The sequence below is a fragment of the Mastomys coucha genome, unplaced genomic scaffold (assembly GCF_008632895.1).
Source record: "Mastomys coucha isolate ucsf_1 unplaced genomic scaffold, UCSF_Mcou_1 pScaffold22, whole genome shotgun sequence".
Taxonomy (NCBI): domain Eukaryota; kingdom Metazoa; phylum Chordata; class Mammalia; order Rodentia; family Muridae; genus Mastomys; species Mastomys coucha.
In genome coordinates, this window is record NW_022196905.1 from 206,251,078 (window position 1) to 206,270,333 (window position 19,256).

General features: G+C 37.9%; 1 pseudogene; it reads right to left on the minus strand.

Moving 5' to 3' along the window:
* The window catches only part of LOC116067818, a 127,920-nt pseudogene extending 109,803 nt beyond the window's left edge, over positions 1 to 18,117 (minus strand).
* Positions 18,118 to 19,256: the final 1,139 nt, after the last annotated feature.

The following is a 19,256-nucleotide window of genomic DNA, read 5'->3' on the forward strand; positions in this document are numbered from 1 at the left end:
ATGATAGAGAACCATACTTTGAAAATATTCATTGAAAGATGTGATTATCCTTTAATGCCTACCTCAGAGGGTTTAATAGTGTTATGTACATTTAGGGATTAAGTAGCATGAGGCATATAAAACCTTGATATACAGAGAGTAGCCTTGTTAAAATTTTAGTGACTTTTCAGTTATTATGATATTATAGCTTAAATCTAATAGACAGTCAAATACAATTAAGGAAAAATGCCCACTGGCAATATTTAATTAGATTCTGAATATTTAGTTATACTGAATAAAAATCATCTATAATTTTCATGAAACTTATTATTACAGATTTCAGTAAATAACACTGGTGTTCACTCTCAAGACATTTTTCTTTTCAGAAAGTAAAGCTAAACCCTTTTCGTTTTGGTGTCCTATTGTTCTGACATTCCCATGTCCAAAACACCTACTGTGAGATGCCCTCTAGGACACAGTTAGCTTTGATATATTTTATGAAACACTAACTTATAAGCGTAATTGTTTAGCACATTGTGAATAGAGACAAGCCTTCATTCAGAGAATTAATATCTCATGTTATTTTTCAATAGTTACTAAAGTATATTGAGGAATATGTTCTGTCCACAAATAAACAAAATGTAGGAAGAACTGTTTCTATTGTTGTTATCTATTCACCGTGAATTTCCCACTTAAAATAACTGACTGGAGAAAGGTCAATTTTAATGTGACTACTTACAACATTCCCTTATAAGTGCTAAGGTGCAAACATGTATTATGACAATTTGCCAGAGCTTCTACTTATACACTATCAAATAAGGGTGCTAAAATAAGCTGTGGACACAGCTCTATTCCAGTAGATTCATTTGCATCCTGGGCATTCTCTAAGCCAACATCTGTGCATCAAGACCTGTGAAGTGGCTGGCATTTTACTCGACTGCAAAGCTAAGTTAGCCAGCATGGTCTTATAGACATGACTCTTTTTTTAGAGACAAAAGACACTACATTATTCATACCCAAAACAGCAACCAGCATTGACGTCAGCCACCCCAGTGCAATACCCACAGGATAGTAATGAAAAGGACCAGGAGACGCCTACACACCCAGCAGACTGCATTAGATAAGAGGAACACTGAGTATATGGAATCCATATCTTTTATTGTGGCTAAATCTGTGCTTTGGTCTGCTGGTAAATTAATGTCTTTGAGAAGACTGGGTCACTGTTTTGCAAGATTGCAGAACTGTGAACCAGAAAGGATCTGCTTTCATGATACCACTGCCAGATCTATACATAAATCTTCTGAAGATATCTTAGCCACTGCTTAGGCTCATGGGTCCAGCTTGGTATCCAGGAGAAAGTCAGCCCTATATTAACGCTTTGGTAGCAGCCATGGCTGGGAAAGAGCAGATGTATGACTGATACATTTTTCTGACTAGACAACTACCTAGGTCCTTTACTTTGTGTCTTCCAAATATTGTTTAGTTCTTTCCATTTCATAAGAAGTATTCACTCTTGATGTTTCTATTTCCTCTGGTGGCTTTCACTGCTTTATTAAAAATAAATAATCTGTGCGTGAGATCAGCCATGGGAACTCTAAAGCCTTCTCATGAAAAATTAAAAATTTCCCAGTCTTGGTCTAGCACAGAGTGTACCTACAGCGATGCTAGTAATCTCTTAGACTTGATTAGTCACCAAGCTTAGCTCTTATTTAGATTTTTTGCAGAACTATTCAACAACTGCCTGTCAGCCCTTCCATCAAACATACAGAAATTGGAACAATGGAAAGCAATATGCTTCCTCATTTTGAGCATGGCAAAAACAATGGAAATTTATGACCCACTTGTGCAGAACGCAAACACTAACAAAACCACAATAGCTTGTGGTTCATGAGGCTACAGACATGTGATCTTTGATATGAGGTAAATGACATGTTTATTCCTAGGTAATGTCTAGCAACCAACCTCCAATCTCCCTAGGCTAGACCACAACGCTGCTATCATGCTTGGGAACAGGAGTAAATCATTTTGCCTTTTTGTGTCATGTGGAGGAGTTGTTCCAGTGAAGCACAGCACTTCTGAAGCCTGTTGAAAGTCACAACACAAACCTGTAAGTTTTGAGCTTCTAGTTTCTGTCAAAATCCTGATGAGAGTTTTATACTATATAACATACTTATGTACATACATTCTATATATACATATATTATATACATATATATATACATTATATACATACACACACACACACATATACACAGCTGTGTCAGTTTTCCTCCCCCCAGCCCTCACACATGAGAAGAATATACTTTACTAACAGGCTACATATCCAGTTCAACACAATCCACTTACTTCAGATATTCTCTCATAATCTTGTCTTTCTTGCCTTATTTCTAACCATTAAATATGTATAGGACCCATGCAAACAAATGGGTTTTCTTATTTCCACAGCTCTGTGACCTAAAAAAGCTTTCTCTCTCTCTCTCTCTCTCTCTCTCTCTCTCTCTCTCTCTCTCTCTCTCTCTCTCTCTTTCTGTATGTGTGTTGCTCTGTGTGTCTCTCTCTTTCTCTGTTTTTCCACCTCTTCCTTCTCTTTCCTCCTCTATACCTCTCCCTCTCTCACTTCCTCTGTCCATGTCCCTGACCATCCATTCCTCTTCCCTCCTTCTGTCTCTTGGATCTTCTTTTCCTACAACTGATCTCCAGCTTATCATTTACTAGATCTATGAACTTGGACAGTTTACTTAAGTTTCTGAACTTTCATATCTGTTTGGTGAGTATGACAATAGTCCCTATAGACTGTTAAAAAGACTTAATTCACTATTATTTTTCAACAGCTTAGAAAAATTTGAGAGATGAAATTTTAAGAAACTTTTTTAACAAACATCAAATTAGAAAGGTTAGTGTTTGTCTCAGTAAAACCAACTTCCTTCATCTGAACAGGCTGGCTCTGTCTCCACACTGTATCACATATAAGCATATAGTCACCTGTCTTTATTTGCTGATATTTTGGTATCCTCATTATAATTTTTCTTTTCTTTTCAACTCTGAAATCATTCTTTACTAGAACATGAGCAATTCATCATGCTGGATTCTTGGTTCCTCTCAACTATAATACTCTTCCCACACCACCTCTGTTAGGCATATTAAAAAATGACCATCACATAAGGCATATTTTGAACTCTGCAGAAACACCAAATAAGGGTAAGGCCTGAGGTAAACTTGCCAATGGCTGGGTTAATATAGAAACCTCTTCTTTCTGCAGTGTTCTACCCATGTCACAACACCTTCCCATCACCTGACCATGTCCCATCACCTTCCCACCACCTGACCATGCCCTATCACCTTCCCATCACTTGACCATGTCCCATCAACTGATCATGTCCCATCTACCTTCCCATGTCCCATCTATCTTCATGTCCCATCACCCTCCCATGTCCCATCTACCTTCCCATGTCCCATCACCTGATCATGTCCCATCACCTTCCCATCACCTGACCATGTCCCATCTACCCTCCCATCCCTTGACCATGTCTCATCTGCCTTCCCATCACCTGACCATGTCCCATCTACCTTCCCATCACCTGACCATGTCCCATCTTCCTTCTCATCACCTGACCATGTCCCATCTATCTTCCCATCATCTGATCATGTCCCATCACCTTCCCATCACCTGAATTTCCAAGTCATTTGAGATTCCTAGCTTCCTAGCCATGAAATCCATTATCATAACGCAAGACAACCAAACTTGCATATTTCCGTCCATTAAATCTATACTGCCTATCACATGAAATCAGGGAGCATGCCAACTTTATCAAAACTTTCCACACACCACTTGTCTTTGAGTATTGAGTCCATTAATTGGTGCCAAAGCTGATATGCCCTAAAGCTTTGGGTTATGTTAACACTTGCAATATCTGCTATGATGAGTATAATTCAAATTCATTCACTTATTTTATCCATGTCTGTTTCTAAACAGATAACACGAGACTAAAGTGTAGGCAATAGGAAACATTGCAATCACATGAAAGCCACAGTCACTCATCAGAAGAATTACAATTGATTATTTCTTAGTAATCAACAAAATACAACAAATTGGTCTTCAGATCCATCCCCAGTAAGTACCACAACAATTTTCTCCATTATACTCAAACTGAAAGTCTCAGCTGTATCTCTGTGTCCAATTTCAGGGAGAAAGGAAAGCAGAGAGAACTTTCTTTTTCATAGAAGGATCTATTAGAAAATTCTCAGATGTCAGCTTCTTTCTCTGTTCTTCGGATACAATAGAGAGACACATTTCTTTCTAGTTGAAACCCATAATCCCCTCTCTTATTGTGGCCTATTCAGTACCATCTTGCCTTTTGAACACAGAAAATTCAACTATCGATTACCCTTATGCAACTCTGTTTTCCTTGGTCTTGATCTCTCTCCCCCCTAAAAAGTTTTTCATTAGAACATCCCTTATCAAACTCATCATGTATGCCACTCTTCATTCCAGCCACCTGCCTTGCACAGATAACCCCTCCCGGTTTTTATCTCCTATTAAATACTCACAAATAGCCATTACATATTGGCTGTTGTTATTGCACTAAAATAGCACAGAAATGGCCTCAGAGTAGAAAAGAAATTGCCTTCTGCTATTAGTTTTCAGTTCTCATGTAGGCTTGATCTTTCTGTGACCTCTGATATCTTCTCAGCAGTCTACTTACTTGCTTTTCACACTGTTTGATGGCCTTTTCTTTTTCAGATTTTTTTCTTCTTTTCCTATAAAGACTATTAAACATTGAAGATTTTAGAACTCAACTTAATTACACATTTTCTCTATCTAGGATGATGACCAATGCCTGCTTTGTTAGGCATTAGTATCCATGAATACTAATATTTTGTACATTTTAAATAATCAAGACCTTCCAATATCTCACTAGCATATATCCTCTATCATCATCTCCATTCTCAAATTGAGATCACGGAAGCAAAGAATGGGCCAAAAATTCAGAACAATGTAGCTGATGAGTGGCAAGATTTGAGTGCAGTCTGCCTCATGCCAAGATTCGCATCCTAAGTAACTGATTATAATGCTGATGTTTAGGCTTAGCACCCATCCAGTCCTGGTTTCTAGTTAAATTTTAATGGTTCTTGTGTTTCAATCTTCAAAACAGGCATTACCATTAAGCACTTGGGAATATCATGTGACCACCTCAATGACATATATTCAGGCTTAGTTCATTGTCTTCATCCACAGCTGCTTGACATTTATTTTTTTGTCTCTGCTGCTTCAAATGAGTCAACAACATGACATTTTCTTCTACCTAGAAGTTAAAGTTAAAATACTTGAAGAGTTGTTTTTGACTTTTTCCGTTACTTTTAGTGTCTCACAAATCATCATGTACTTTCAATTTTAAGTATTGATCAAGTATGTCCTCCCATTCTTGATACCACATACTCAATCCAGGCAGTTTCATGTCTCAGGTGTAATTATAATTTAATTTTAAAAAAATAAATACTAAAGAAGACTCTCAAGATCTAATAGTTTTTAATTTTCATTTCTTAAGAGGATTTATTTTCAAGGAAGCTAGAATGATATTTTAAAGATTCAAATACAGTCATAATATTGCTTGTTGAAAGTTTTTTAATAAATCTTGTGTTTACACCGAATATCGTGGCTTGCACACTTAATCCTAGCACTCAGGAGGTAGAGGCAGGTAGATGTTTGTGAGTATGAAGCAAACCAGATCACTTTAATGAGTTCTAGATTAGGCAGGGCTACATAATGAGACCTGTGTTTAAAAAAAAAATCAGAGTACAGCCAGAGTTTTTATCATTTATTTATTCATTTATGTATTTATATATTTATGTATTTATTTATGTATATATATATATTTATTTATTTATTTATTTTAAACTCCAAATTTCATTCCTTTCCTAGTCCACCCTCCAACTGTTCCACATCCCATACCTCCTCCCCAACTCCTGTCTCCAGGAGGATGCCTCCACCCCCCAGCCTTCACTCCACCAACCCTCTAACCGCCTGGGTCCTTCAGTTTCTTGAGGGTTAGGTGAATCTTCTCTGACTAAACCCAGACCCAGCAGTCCTCTGCTGTATATGTATTAGGGTCCTCATATCAGCTGTTGTATGCTGCCTGGTTGGTGGTCCAGTGTTTGACAGATCTCGGGGGTCCAAGTTAATTGAGACTGCTGGTCCTCCTACAGGGTGGCCCTCCTCCTTTTTCTAGCTTTTCCCTAATTTAACCACAGGGGTCAGCAGCTTCTGTCCATTGGTCGAGTGCAAATATGTGCATCTGACTCTTTCAGCTGCTTGTTGGGTCTTTAGGGGGACAGTCCTGCTAGGTCCCATTTTGTGAGCGCTCCATAGCCTCAGTAATAGTGTCAGGCCTTGGGGCCTCCCTTGAGCTGGATCCCACTTTGGGCCTGTTGCTGGACCTTCTTTTCCTCAGGCTTCCCTCTATTTCTATCCCTGCAGTTCTTTCAGACAGGAACAATTATGGGTCAGACTGTGGGATGGCAACCCATCCCTCACTTGATGCCCTGACTTTCTGCTGGAAAGTAGACTCTTCAAGTTTCCTCTCCCCACTGTAGGGCATCTCATCTAAGGTCCCTCTTTTTGATTCCTGAGAGTCTCTCACCTCCCAGATCTCTGGTAAATTCTGGAGAGCCCCTTCCAACCTTCTACCTCTCGAAGTTTCCTGTTTCCATTCTTTCTGCTGACCCTCCAGACTTAAGTCCTCACCCCCACCCCCCAATACCACATCATGTTCCCCACCCCCCACCCAGTCCACTTTTCCTCACTTGTCCCTCCCTTCTTCCCCTCTTGTGACTGCTTTCTTCTCCCTCCCAAGTGGGACTGAGGCATTGGCACTTGGGCCTCCAACTTGTTGACCTTTCTGAATTCTGTGGACTGTATGTTTGGTATGCTGTAGGTATTTATTTATTTATTTATTTATTTATTTATTTATTTATTTATTATTTATTTATGGCTAATATAGACTTATTAGTGAGTCCATGCCATGCATGTCCTTTTGGGTCTGAGTTACCTCATTCAGGATAATATTTTCTGGTTAAGGGTTTATTTCTTTAATGTATATGGGTGCTTTGATGGCATGTCCATCTGCATGCATCCCAGGAAAGAACATTGGATCCTGTTATATTGTGAGCTGTCATGTAGGTTGTGGAGGCTGAACTTAGAACCCCTCTTTAACCACTCTCCAGCCCTTGTGGAAGCTTGTTGAATCTGCAGGAGGCAGGCCTAGCTGGAGGAAATAGGTTACTAGGAGGTTATACCTGGTCACTTCCTCCCTCTCTGCTTCCCACATCGCCACTGGCATGATCATCTACTTTACCATAGTCCCAAATCAAAACAACTCAGAGTAAATCTGTCTTTCCTCAAGCTGTTCACATCAGGTAATTTGTCCCAGCAATAGGAGAGAAACTGAGACACTGGCTAAGTACAAAGCTTTTATAACCTCCTCAGCTGGAAATAAAATATGTTTTCTTGTGTAATCTTATTGTCCCTTTTCAGGGCATTTTTTTCCTTATTTCCTAGACCTCATGTTGGGCCCTACTCAGTGTATTAATATGTCATATTTCCTAGTGGTTAACCCAGTTACTTGTCTATTCAAAAGCACAATCAGAACTTATGATAACCGAACCCATTTGTTTTTAATTAGTTACCTTTAGTTTTAGTAGCAGGACTGAAGACAAGCACAGACGTTCCCCATACAGCTCCTGCACTTGGCCTTTCATAACTGCTCATTTGCAGTACCACCATCTTTCACCACAGTCGTAATTGCTGTAACTGCTGACTACACTAACACACAATTATCATCCAGACTTCACTCTTGATTTTAGCACTGTATTGTTGTAGACAGATGTGTAATGGCATGCGATACCATTTCACTTCCTGAAACCCCTGTGGTCCTCCTACTCTTTCCCAGGCTGATTTCTAGTTTGATGTATTTTGTTTGTTAATGACTATGTCTTTTGTGCTTGGCAAAGTCTGTGACCTGAACTAATCATTATCTAGCTGAGTGATCACTGACTTCTTCCTCAGGTAACTGTGTAAGTGATTAATAAAGAGGCTGCATAAAATGCCTTAGGAATTGGGATTTAAAGACTGACAAATGTATACAGCATAACACTTTTGTATCCTCATCAAATGTGAAACATCTTTAAACATACAATACTAGAGAGATGAGGGGAAGGTGTGGTACTTTGCATACATATACAGACACATACATATTCCATATCATCTTGAAAATACACTGTATACAAACCCAGGGAGACATGTATTATGAAACTACACTCTTCATTTTATCCCTTATCCTGTAAAGATGGTGTAGCACATCAGAATGTATGAATGTGCTCTTTCCAATGTCATTTTTCACTTTTCAAACTGATTTTTGGTCAATTCTATTCTTTCTCATTTTCTTCCAGACAAAAAACCATACCTGGGCTTTATTATAGAGCTTGGCTTAATCCATTTCTCAGTACATAAAATCTTTTAAAAAGTATGTAAGTAGACAAGAAAAAATTGCTAACTTTTATCTCAGTCAGAAGTATCAATTAATTATACGTAACTCAAACAAATATCATCTTATACAATCTAAAAGAGTTATGTCAGTATGCATTTATTTAAAGTGTTAATAATTTTTTAATCAATGTATTATTCAGCACAGTGAAAACATTGAGTGAAAATTTCTGAAGTTTTTGACAAATGACCAGTTTTACCATTAAGATATAATCGAATAAATTGCTGTAGTAGAGTAAGAAGAAAAGACAATTTAATGTACATGCTCAACTTCCAATACTAACATAAACTTAGAAAGTATGGCTGTTTTATATTCATGGGTTTTAACTCATGATGACACTCAGACCTATACAATAACTGGAATAATTGCAGCAGAGTTACCATGTTGTATGAGAAAGCCTGGACATTATAGGCCTGAGACGGCTATCCTCAATAAGACTTTGTTTTTAAGATTGTCTCCTCTACTGTGACCAGTAATTTGGGTTTATGGATGTCCTCATGATTCTCAGTTCTCCTGAGGGTGGCTAACAGTGTTTCCTACTCTGTGACAGTGGTATGCATTGTGTCAAACATTTACTTTCCTTAATAATCTAGCTTCTAGTAGAAACCCTGGGAGCCAAGTCTCTAATAAACTCCCCTGGTGGACACCAGCCATCACTGTCACTGCTGGCTGCTGGAGGACTTAAGTGGACCCTCTGTGATTCCTCTGGCAAAGTCCTCTTGGAAGTTGCTGCCTCACCTTTCCTGCACACCAAGTGAGCTATTTCAGCTTCTAATTTTGCTTCTGACCCATTTACTGTAATGTCATATTGAATCATGAGTTGAGAGTCTTCTTAATAAATCATCAAAATGGAGCAGTTTTGAGCTCTCTGGGGTATGTAGTTAACAATAAAGCTTTTATTAACTGTGAAATCACTGAAGTAGCCCTTATCCCTCAAGAATGCATGCACACACACACACACACATACACATACACACACATTTGAAGACAAAATTAACAGCATATATGGAGAACTGTTCTCCATAACAGATCTTAAATCTCTTGTGTGTTATGATATTGTCACATGGTAGGTAAAGCTGGGATTTAAGCTTAGACTTATGAAGACATAAAATAGAACAAATTATATTCTGTCTTAACAGGATTCTTACCTTGATGGAGAATGAGTGGACCCAAGGTTACTGGATAAGAAAATGTGGACAGACTTTAGACTGAGAAACTTGGATGTCTGAATTATCATTAATTGCTCATGTTACAGTTGGCTGGCTTTCCTCATCCCTGAGAATCTCTATTGCACCTCTGCATGAAACCTCTCCTGGGTCAGTTGATCGCTTTCTAATCTGATGTCAGTTCTCATGGAACTGCCCTTCATTTCATCTCTATAGGATTTCACTCGAATTTGATCCTACTTTGATTTACTGCAATTGAAAAGTTTCAAACGGGCTCAAAATGAGAAAAGCTGCATGTACTCTAAGTCAATGCAGGTGTCAGTTTCCTCTCCCCTTTATCTGAAATATTTGCATGTGTGACTGAAGGATGCATGTGTATTTGACAAAAAGAGGAGTAATCAAAGTTTCAAATAACTCAACTTGTGGACAATGTTCAATCCAATCAAGATTTGGCATACAGTGTATTCTCTTGGGCACCTAAGAATGATAAAAATACATCAAATAAGAGTTTGGTCAACAACAGCCTATGCTAATGAAATCAATATGCTAGCTATGATGGAGTATGGTAGAGGAGAAAGCCTAACAATTCAGGAAACTAGAAATATGGGAATACAGTTAGACTATAGAATACCATATTATTCCCACAGTCCTGGAAGATACAGTTGAAATGTATATAGTCAGAATTTGAAAACTAATTTTATGAATAATTAAAGACCAGTATAGCATAGATTATAGCCAATTTATAGCTTCCAGATATTCACCTCCATCACTAATGTACCAAAAAATGTCTCATAGCAGTATATTTTTAAAATAGTCATTGACAATTAGAACACTGTTAAAAACTAAAGATTTAAACATGGTGTTCAATCACCAATATTTCTGTTCATCAAACAAAAATATGGATGCATAATAGGCATTTAGTATATTTATCATGAGCCAAAACAACAGTATGGCTATCCACATTCCCTTTTGAGATAGGTGTGTCATTTTTACTGGTAAAGTTCAATATGACCCCCACTTCTTGATGCTTAGCATTGGTTTGTCACATGTGCTCCACCTTATCTCAGTCAGTGATCACAGTCAGATATTTTCTGTCCATACACAACGTTAATAATACTGTATATTCTTTATCTAGCTGTGGAGCTGTTATTCTACTGTGTTCTCTCTGTGTGCGTCTCTCTGTGTGTGTCCCTTTCTTTCTGCTTGTCTCTCTGTCTTTCTCTCTTTCTCCCTGTCTCTCTCTCTTCTCTCTCTGTCCCATTCTTCTGTGTATGTGTGTGTACAGAGACAGACAGAGAGACACAGATAAAGAGAGACAGAAGGGAACGGAGAAAGATGAAACAAGAAGTCCTTGAATAATCTGTCCATCAGTACAATATGATCAGTATACTATCACAATGGTCCACAACATTTGTTGGCTTTACATTAATAGGTGTTATTAATCAGGGAGTAGCTAATCCTCTTTACATTGTAGTGAGATCTGTACTATAGGGTTGAAAATATAACTTGAAAATAATAATCTTAATTGGCCTGTGAAGTTTGGGGAGATCAGTGATATGGTATATGTTGACTGATCTCCATGTGAAAGCAAAATGAAGTTTCTGATGAGAACAAGGTAGAACCTGCCTAAGCAGTTTTACACTAGGGGATTCCCTCCCCCAAAGAGCAGTTTTTTCTTGGCTGAAATCAGAAACTGTGCTTGGTTCTTCTGGCAGTTCTATTCCTGGCACAGGCTAGAGAATGAAAATGTTTAAACCAATATGATGTTGGTTCTGTCCAGAAAGAGTAGAAGTGCCAAAGGAGAAGTCTGAATTCTCTTGATGCCTCTTCCACCAAATGTACGCCCCTGCCTCAAATCTATGTCAGGGCATGATAGAAGCAGAGAGATGTTTGCATACCTCATGACTAGGCTAACTCAATGACCAGTGTATTACTCTTCCTGCCTCCATTCAGTAAAGTGTCCAATAGGAGGACCCTCTGTGGGATCACATTGCTTGGGCCTATCTGTTACTTTACAGTATCCACATTTTTCTTCCTTTCAAGCTCCTAACTCTGAATGTATAATGAAACCCCTTTCTAAACTCAGCCACCCATTGTCTGTTGAAGTGGAGATTTCTGGTTTCTTTGGAGACTCAGTTGTGTGATGTGGTGTTTTTCTGGAAGCTGTCTTATGTTGTACTGAAGCAGATATGTGAGAGGCAGACATCTGAAAGGACGTGTGATATTTGGAAAGCATATAAGTATACCCCAACAGACAGCACTAGCATTGCTGGTCTTTGATGATCTTTGTTTGTTATGAATTCGTAGGAAGAAAAGAGTCAAAGACCTTCTCATGGTATTCCAGCTGCTTCTTGTTGCTTCTGAGGACTTGTGCCAGTTCAGCAAACTATTGTAGTTTCTTCTGGACCAAGCCACTGATGCTGATTACTATTTGGGGTTTGCTGATTGGACTGAATTGCCATTACTGATTCATAGTTGAAATTGCACCAAAGAACTACTTCTAAACAGGTCCACATCCTCCTTGTCCTATTAACCATCTTTCTCCCTTACCTTTGGTTGGGCTAGAAGAGAACTTGAAGCATTTAGGAACCTTAACTAAAATAGGTTCTGAAAAATATAAGCCTTCAGTGTGTGGTCACTGAATTGGTGGGATTTTTATATAACTGTGAATATCAGTAAGTACCCTAACTCTTGAGTTAAAGCCCACCTGAGGCTCAAAAGGCTCAGCCGTTGTTTAGGACTCCCTTTCTCTATAATTTCTAGTTTGTGGATTCCAACATGACAGGAAGTGGCAAACTATCCTATAGTTTCTTAAGTAATATGCCATTTGACATATTTTTTTTCAGTCCTTTTATTGGGTGACCTCTAAGTGTCCAATTATACATGGATCTTCAGGCAAGAAAGGACCCTGTAACAGGTTCAAGCTGTAATACAAGCCTACTGCTCTTTAGGACTTATGACCCAGGAGGACAAGAGATGAGAATGGATACCAGGTACGGAGACAGGGGACAGTACTTGATGCTTACACTGAGCATCCAGTCTCCACTCTTCTCTAGCTTCTCTGTCCTACAGAAGCTCATACTGATTACAACCATGAGCACCTCTTCAGTCTCATTTCCCTTTGGGAAGAAATAGTGAGGAACACCAGCAAGACTAGGAAGAAAAGGTATGGAAGAAAATTAAATGTGCATTACTCAGATCCCTTCCCTTTGGTTTTACCTTGGCCTAGTGGTACCGCTCAATGGAAGGTCTCTGTTCTCTGTGGTTCTAGCTGCCTCTCTACCTCTCCTCTGACTTAGTGTTTAGCAGTGATGATAGGTCTCCCACAGTCAGCCTCCGTTTACTTCTTAGTTATGTGCTTCCTTGTCCTTGCTTATTTTATGGTGAGTCTTTGTAAATATACACACAGTTCAAATCATTTTGTTGTCAGTGTGCCATCTGTTCCCTGTTATGACAGACTGAAAGGGAATGAAACAAAGTAGGTAGTTCCCACTCCCCAGAAAGCAAGGAGGATGGGTATGACAGGATATCTACTGAGGGATAGAAGCAAAAGGCACAAGACACAGACTTGTGAATAGTAAACAACGACAAAAATGGCTTCCCTATGTTGATGTGAAAGAATGTAAAGCACCATAGAGATTGAGCAGGCTTTGACCTTAGTAAAGGTGCAGAGAACCATCTATCAAAGTAACAAAGGGTGTGTGATGGATCAGGCTAAGGAATATATGATACTTCTAATACCATCATCATCATCATTATCATCATCACCATACGTCACCATCATCATAACCATCACTATTGTATTAGAATTTATATCATTATGATAAAATTCTGTGACCAAAAGCAACTTGGAGAGAACTGGGTTTGTTTGGCTTATATTTCCAGATCACAGGCCATCATCTCAGGAAGTCAGGGTAAGAACTCAAGGAAGGAACCTAGAAGCAGAAACTGAAACAGAAACCATAGAGTAACTTTGAGTGACTCATGACTTGTTCACACTATTTTTTTATACAACCTAAGACCACTTGCTCAGGGTTAGTACCACTCCAAGTAGACTAGGCCCTCCCACATTCATCATCAAGAAAATGTGTCGCAACCTTCTGTATAGACTGATCTTATGAAGACATTTTTCTCAGTTGAGGTTCCTTCCACTCAGATGAGTCTAGCTATATCAATTTGACCAAAAAATCCTAAACAATACAATAACCATTAATCCTCAGTATTATCAAATTCTAGCACCACCAGTCACCACCATCATCTTCATCACCATCATCAGTTCTCATCATCATAATCACTAGCAGTAGCAGCAAGTACCTTCAGTAACATAGAAATAACAATAATAGTACTATTATTAAAAATGCGGTAAGAGGCAGGAGTGTTTGTATGCTATACTTGCAGAAAGGAACCTAACATAATCATCATCAGAGAGGCCTCACCCAGCAACTGATGGAAACAGATGCAGGAACTCCCAGCCAGAAGGAGAAGCTTGAGGAATCCTGTGGAAGAAGGGGAGGAAAGGTAGAGGACCCACAGAGGTCAATGACACCACAGGAAAACCTACAGAATCAACTAAGCTGGGCTCACAGGGGCTCAGACAGACTGAATTGCCAACCAGGGAGCACACAGGGAACCGATATAGGCCCTTTGCACATACATAAACAGTTTTACAGCTGTGTCTTCATATGGAACTCCTAAAAGTAGTAGCAGGAGCTTTCTCTGACTTGGTTGCCTACATTTGGGACCTCTCCCACCTACTAGGCTTCTTTGTCTAGCCTCAATAGGAGAAGATGTGGCTAGTCTTACTGCAATTTGATATTCTGAGACTGTTTGATACCCATGAGAGTCCTCCCCTCTCCTGAGAACAAAGGGAGGAAGAGTGAATGAGGAGGGGTGGGACAGAAAGACTGGGAGGAGAGGGAGGAGGGGAAACTATGGTTGGGAAGTAAGGTAAATTAGCTAGTTAATTAACTAATTAAAAAAGAAAGTAATCCTCCATTTTGGACAAAGCCAAAATTGCAAGATTAGTTTAGGAAAATGGATGTTTGACGATATAGAAAAACAATAAAGTGAACGTGACAGAAAATGGATATAATATAATATAGAATCCTCAGATGACAGCAAAGGTTTTGAGAACTAGAAAAGCATGTCTCCACTCAACCATAAATGTTTATTTACTTTCTTTTGTATGTCAGGCACTCAGATAAATACAGAGGCTGTGCCAGTGAGCAAAACAAACAAAGTCTCATTTTTAAACTACCTTTATTCATGGCTGTGTGAACAACTTGTGAATAGGATTACTGTTCTTATAATTTTATCTCTTCTTGGCTGTTCAGCAAATTCAACTAAACCTTACTTTAAAATATCAGTATTCCCAGCTACATTATCCCACTTTCCAATCTGCGTTCAATCACCAAGGAAGTATGTGCTTTAATACGAGCAGATAAACCAAAAAACCAGGACCAAAAGAAAGGAAAACTATTGCTCCTTATCAAGGGGACAGATGATATTGAGACTGAAATGATTAAAACTGACAGCAATAAGATATTAGACTTTTAGTTCACCAAAGCTCATATTTCTCCACAGGTCTGATCTTACTGGGCAAGTAGAAATCAATATTATAATGGTCTAAATTAAAGGGCACTCTCCTTTGTAAGTGATCAGCCCAGTGTGATTTCTTACTCCTCCAAAACTCCAGTCCCTTGTTCCCTTAAATGTTATTCCTGTTTATATATGAATCTCAGGTAGAACAATAATAAAAATTATTTTTATTTGCATTTCTAATGTTTTTAACTTGGGAACAAAGACAGGGGTCCTTTACTAATTATTATAAGTTGCTCTAAGTTACTATACTAACTATATACCCTACACTACTCTATTACTATACTGAGTATAGTATACTAAGTTACTATACTAACTATATACCCTACACTACTCTATTATTATACTGTGTATAGTATACTAAGTTACTCCAAGTAACTGTACTAGGTAATTATGGTATATTAAGGTATCTTAGCTTTATTTTTGACTTTTATATTCAATTCTTGAAAAACACATTTATAACAATAAGAAGAGTTAAACAGGACCTGATGGAGTATCCATTTATGTTCATTTACTAACTAACCAGAAGAATGAAATAATAAGCCAATCAAAATATTGTGTACTAAAAATATAAGGGGTAGACACCTTGATGGGATGTCAGATGCTAGGCAACCTAGATGGAGTGCATTCCCTATGGACTTGTAGATATGGGTTAAGTCCTGAATATTAGCAGGACTTACTTAGCAGAGACAGATTATGATGTGCTGAGTCAGTCCTACTTCTCTGTTGTAACCTTTGCCTCTCCCAGAGAGGTGAGTCAATTTGTGTTTTTCCATCACCCTTAGAGATTGTGGGTATTTAATTTGAGTATAATTTTTCTTTCATTTTGCTTTACTTTAACAAACTGGAAGGCAAATCTTTTCAAAATGTTAGGGTTTATTTAAATGCATGAAATTTTACATCCATATTTATGGAAATTATAAAATCTATGTCCCCACAGAAGATAGAAATGTAAGCTGACTTAAATTATGTTTTCATTTTAATGGTTGTTTGGGGTCAAGACTGTAGGTATACATTTTGATATGCTGATTTAAAATTTACTCTAGCATGTACTAAAAATTCTGGATAATAAATCCCTTTAGTCTTGGACTTTTTCCCCCAGCCAAAAGCATACGAAAATTAGCCCTGCTTTTATAACTAGCATAAAAAAGTAAATCTTTTTTACCCATTCTCTTAGCTTCTGCCCAGAGTTCTCTGAGGCCGTCCAAAGGGTTAGACTAGCCTGTGGTCCTGACTGTAGGGAATTACATTAGTTGTTGGTTGAAATTGGAGGGTGTGGCCCATTGTGGGTGGTGGCATTGGTTCTAGGTTGTATGAGAAGGCAAGCTGAGCACGGACCAGAGAAAGCAAGCCAGTGAGCAGCTTTCCTCTATGGCTTTTGTTTCTGGTCTTGCTTGATTTCCAGCCCTGACTTCTGTCAAGACAGACTATGACTTAGAAGTGTAAATCAAATGAACATAAAAACAGAGAGCAAACTGGATGCCCTTCCATTGTTTGAGTTAAAATAAAGTTGATGAAAATGACATAGAATTAATTACTTTGTACACAAAACCTTATTGGTGGCTTTTCTCCACAAGCATTAAATAAATGTTAGCATGGCTCTTTCTCATGGTGAGAATCCTACTCTAATAAAACTCCTGAACAGGCTGTTCTTACCCTAATGTATAAGTGTGCAAGCTTCTTTTGAAATATAAATGCCTAATTATCTGTAAGGATCACTTAATGCAGAGTTCTAAATGATTATAGGCTTTTAAATACATATCTAAGTGATATTAAAATATTATACATTACTTGTAAAATCATTAGAATTAATATAGATTGCCTAGCATACTTTCAATGTGAGCTTTGTTGGCTTATTGATTAATTTTGAAGACAAATATAGATTTTTTAAAACATTTATAATATTAATTTTATATAATATTTATAATTTATATTTATTAAGAAAATACTTATTTTATTGTCTAATTTTATGAAAGCATCACTTGTAAGAATAGCCCATGCTAATTTACATGTATTTTATTGTGCTTATAATCACTGATAATTATTTTTTGTATTAATCTGTCTTTCCTTGAAACTTCAGAGGTTCCATTGTTCTTTTCTGAAGGCTGATATTTCCTATTCCTCCTCATCCTCTTCTTCTCCTCTGTCACTACTTTCCCTCCTCCAGCCACCTTTCTTATCCCCCTTCCCTTTTTCTTCCTCCAGCTGTTGCTCTGCTGTGCTGGGGACCAATCCTGAAGCTTGCATATGCTAAACAAGTGCTTTCTCTCTCTCCTAGCTATATCCTCAACTCTCACTGCCAGTATCCTAAAGAGCTCCCAAAAGATACTGTGCTTACAACAGAAAAAGAAATACATGCAATTCTAAGATAGCACTACTAGCTTTCAATGATACATGCATATGCATAGTACATGTGTATATGACCTAACAACTGTAAAAATATGTTGTTATCCAATGTATTGACTTATTAATGACTTAAAAAAATCAGACCCTTAGATATTCTGATGAAATTTGCTGGAAACATTTGAGAATTTAAAGCAGCACAGCCAGATTCAGCTCCAGCTCTTTCTGCAACCATGACAGACATGCTGGATGACCATTCTGCATGGGAAAGTCTGTAAGCAGAGGATTACTGTGTTACAGATTTAGATGAACGGGGAGCTAAAGTAAACTCACTTAGACAGCAAAGCTGCGCTTCATGGAGAGATAAAAGCTAAATCATATCACCTCATTTCTAGGAAGGATTTGGTTAAATGTTGGCCAAAGAGGCATTAAACAATGGAACATAAAATCGGAACACAAAGGTCAGCACGTACCTCAGGATAAAGCGACATGGACGCGTAGGGATGACATAGCTGCCATTATTAGGACCAACTGATAGGAGGCATGCTAAACTAAGTGCATACCTAATACATTTAGATTTGCTTTTAACATTGTATCCAATTTCAGGCTATTTGCACCATTTCATTACCAGTAGACCCCATCCACAACATCAGGCTCACTGTTTTCCGGCTATGAAGTCTCGGAAAACAATTATGATTGTATTTGAGACATGATGAATTTTGAGAATTTCCACCAGAGATAATAGAAAGCAATGGAAAGCCAGTTACAGACACCAGTTTTCCCAGGAAGAATTGACCTTTGCTGAGGGAAAGGAGCCGTTGTAGCAGGAATCATCACAAGTGCTACATGGAGAAAGCAACAGCAGAAAGACACTCTGCACAAAACTCTGTTTGTGAACAAGCAGTCAGGAAGCAGTCTTTCGAGCTTTCAGAGTGGATAATTAAGCCAGAAATCATAGCAAGCGTACACTTAGATGCACAACTGCATACCACCTATACATACATGTTTGTGAATGTATACACAAGTGGAGAGATGCTATATAGGAGAGAGCAAGGAAGCATGCATCTATATTAAAAGAATGAACTTTATTTTTTTCTCCTAATTTCAACTTTGGAAATTGCATCCTAAAAAAAAAAAATTGTACTTTGTAAAATGGAGTTAACTCACTTCCTGCAACTTTCTATTCCATAAATAATGTCAGTAGTTGAAGCATTTAGCTAGCAAAAAAATGAGATGAAAGATTTTGACAGGAAATATTATATGACTCATTGGACAGTCAGAGAAAATTAGTAAGACACTAGTTCATCATGGTGCCATTTCAGATAATGCAGAAAACAGTACATTTTGAACCAGTGATGACAATGCTGGCAGAGCCTAAATTAAAAGTCTAAATACATAATAAATATGACATACGATAGTTATAGAATATATGTACATATATACATATATAAGTAACTTTAGAGTTTTAGAGAATGGCTACCTAGCTACAGTACAAATACATAAAAAGGTTTTAATATCATAATTTGCTTATTAATGACTACAAGGGCATCCAAGTAATTGATAGCCACTGTGTCAAAGTGTATTAGCTAATTTGTTGTATAAATGAATATTTATTACCTAGGGGATCTCT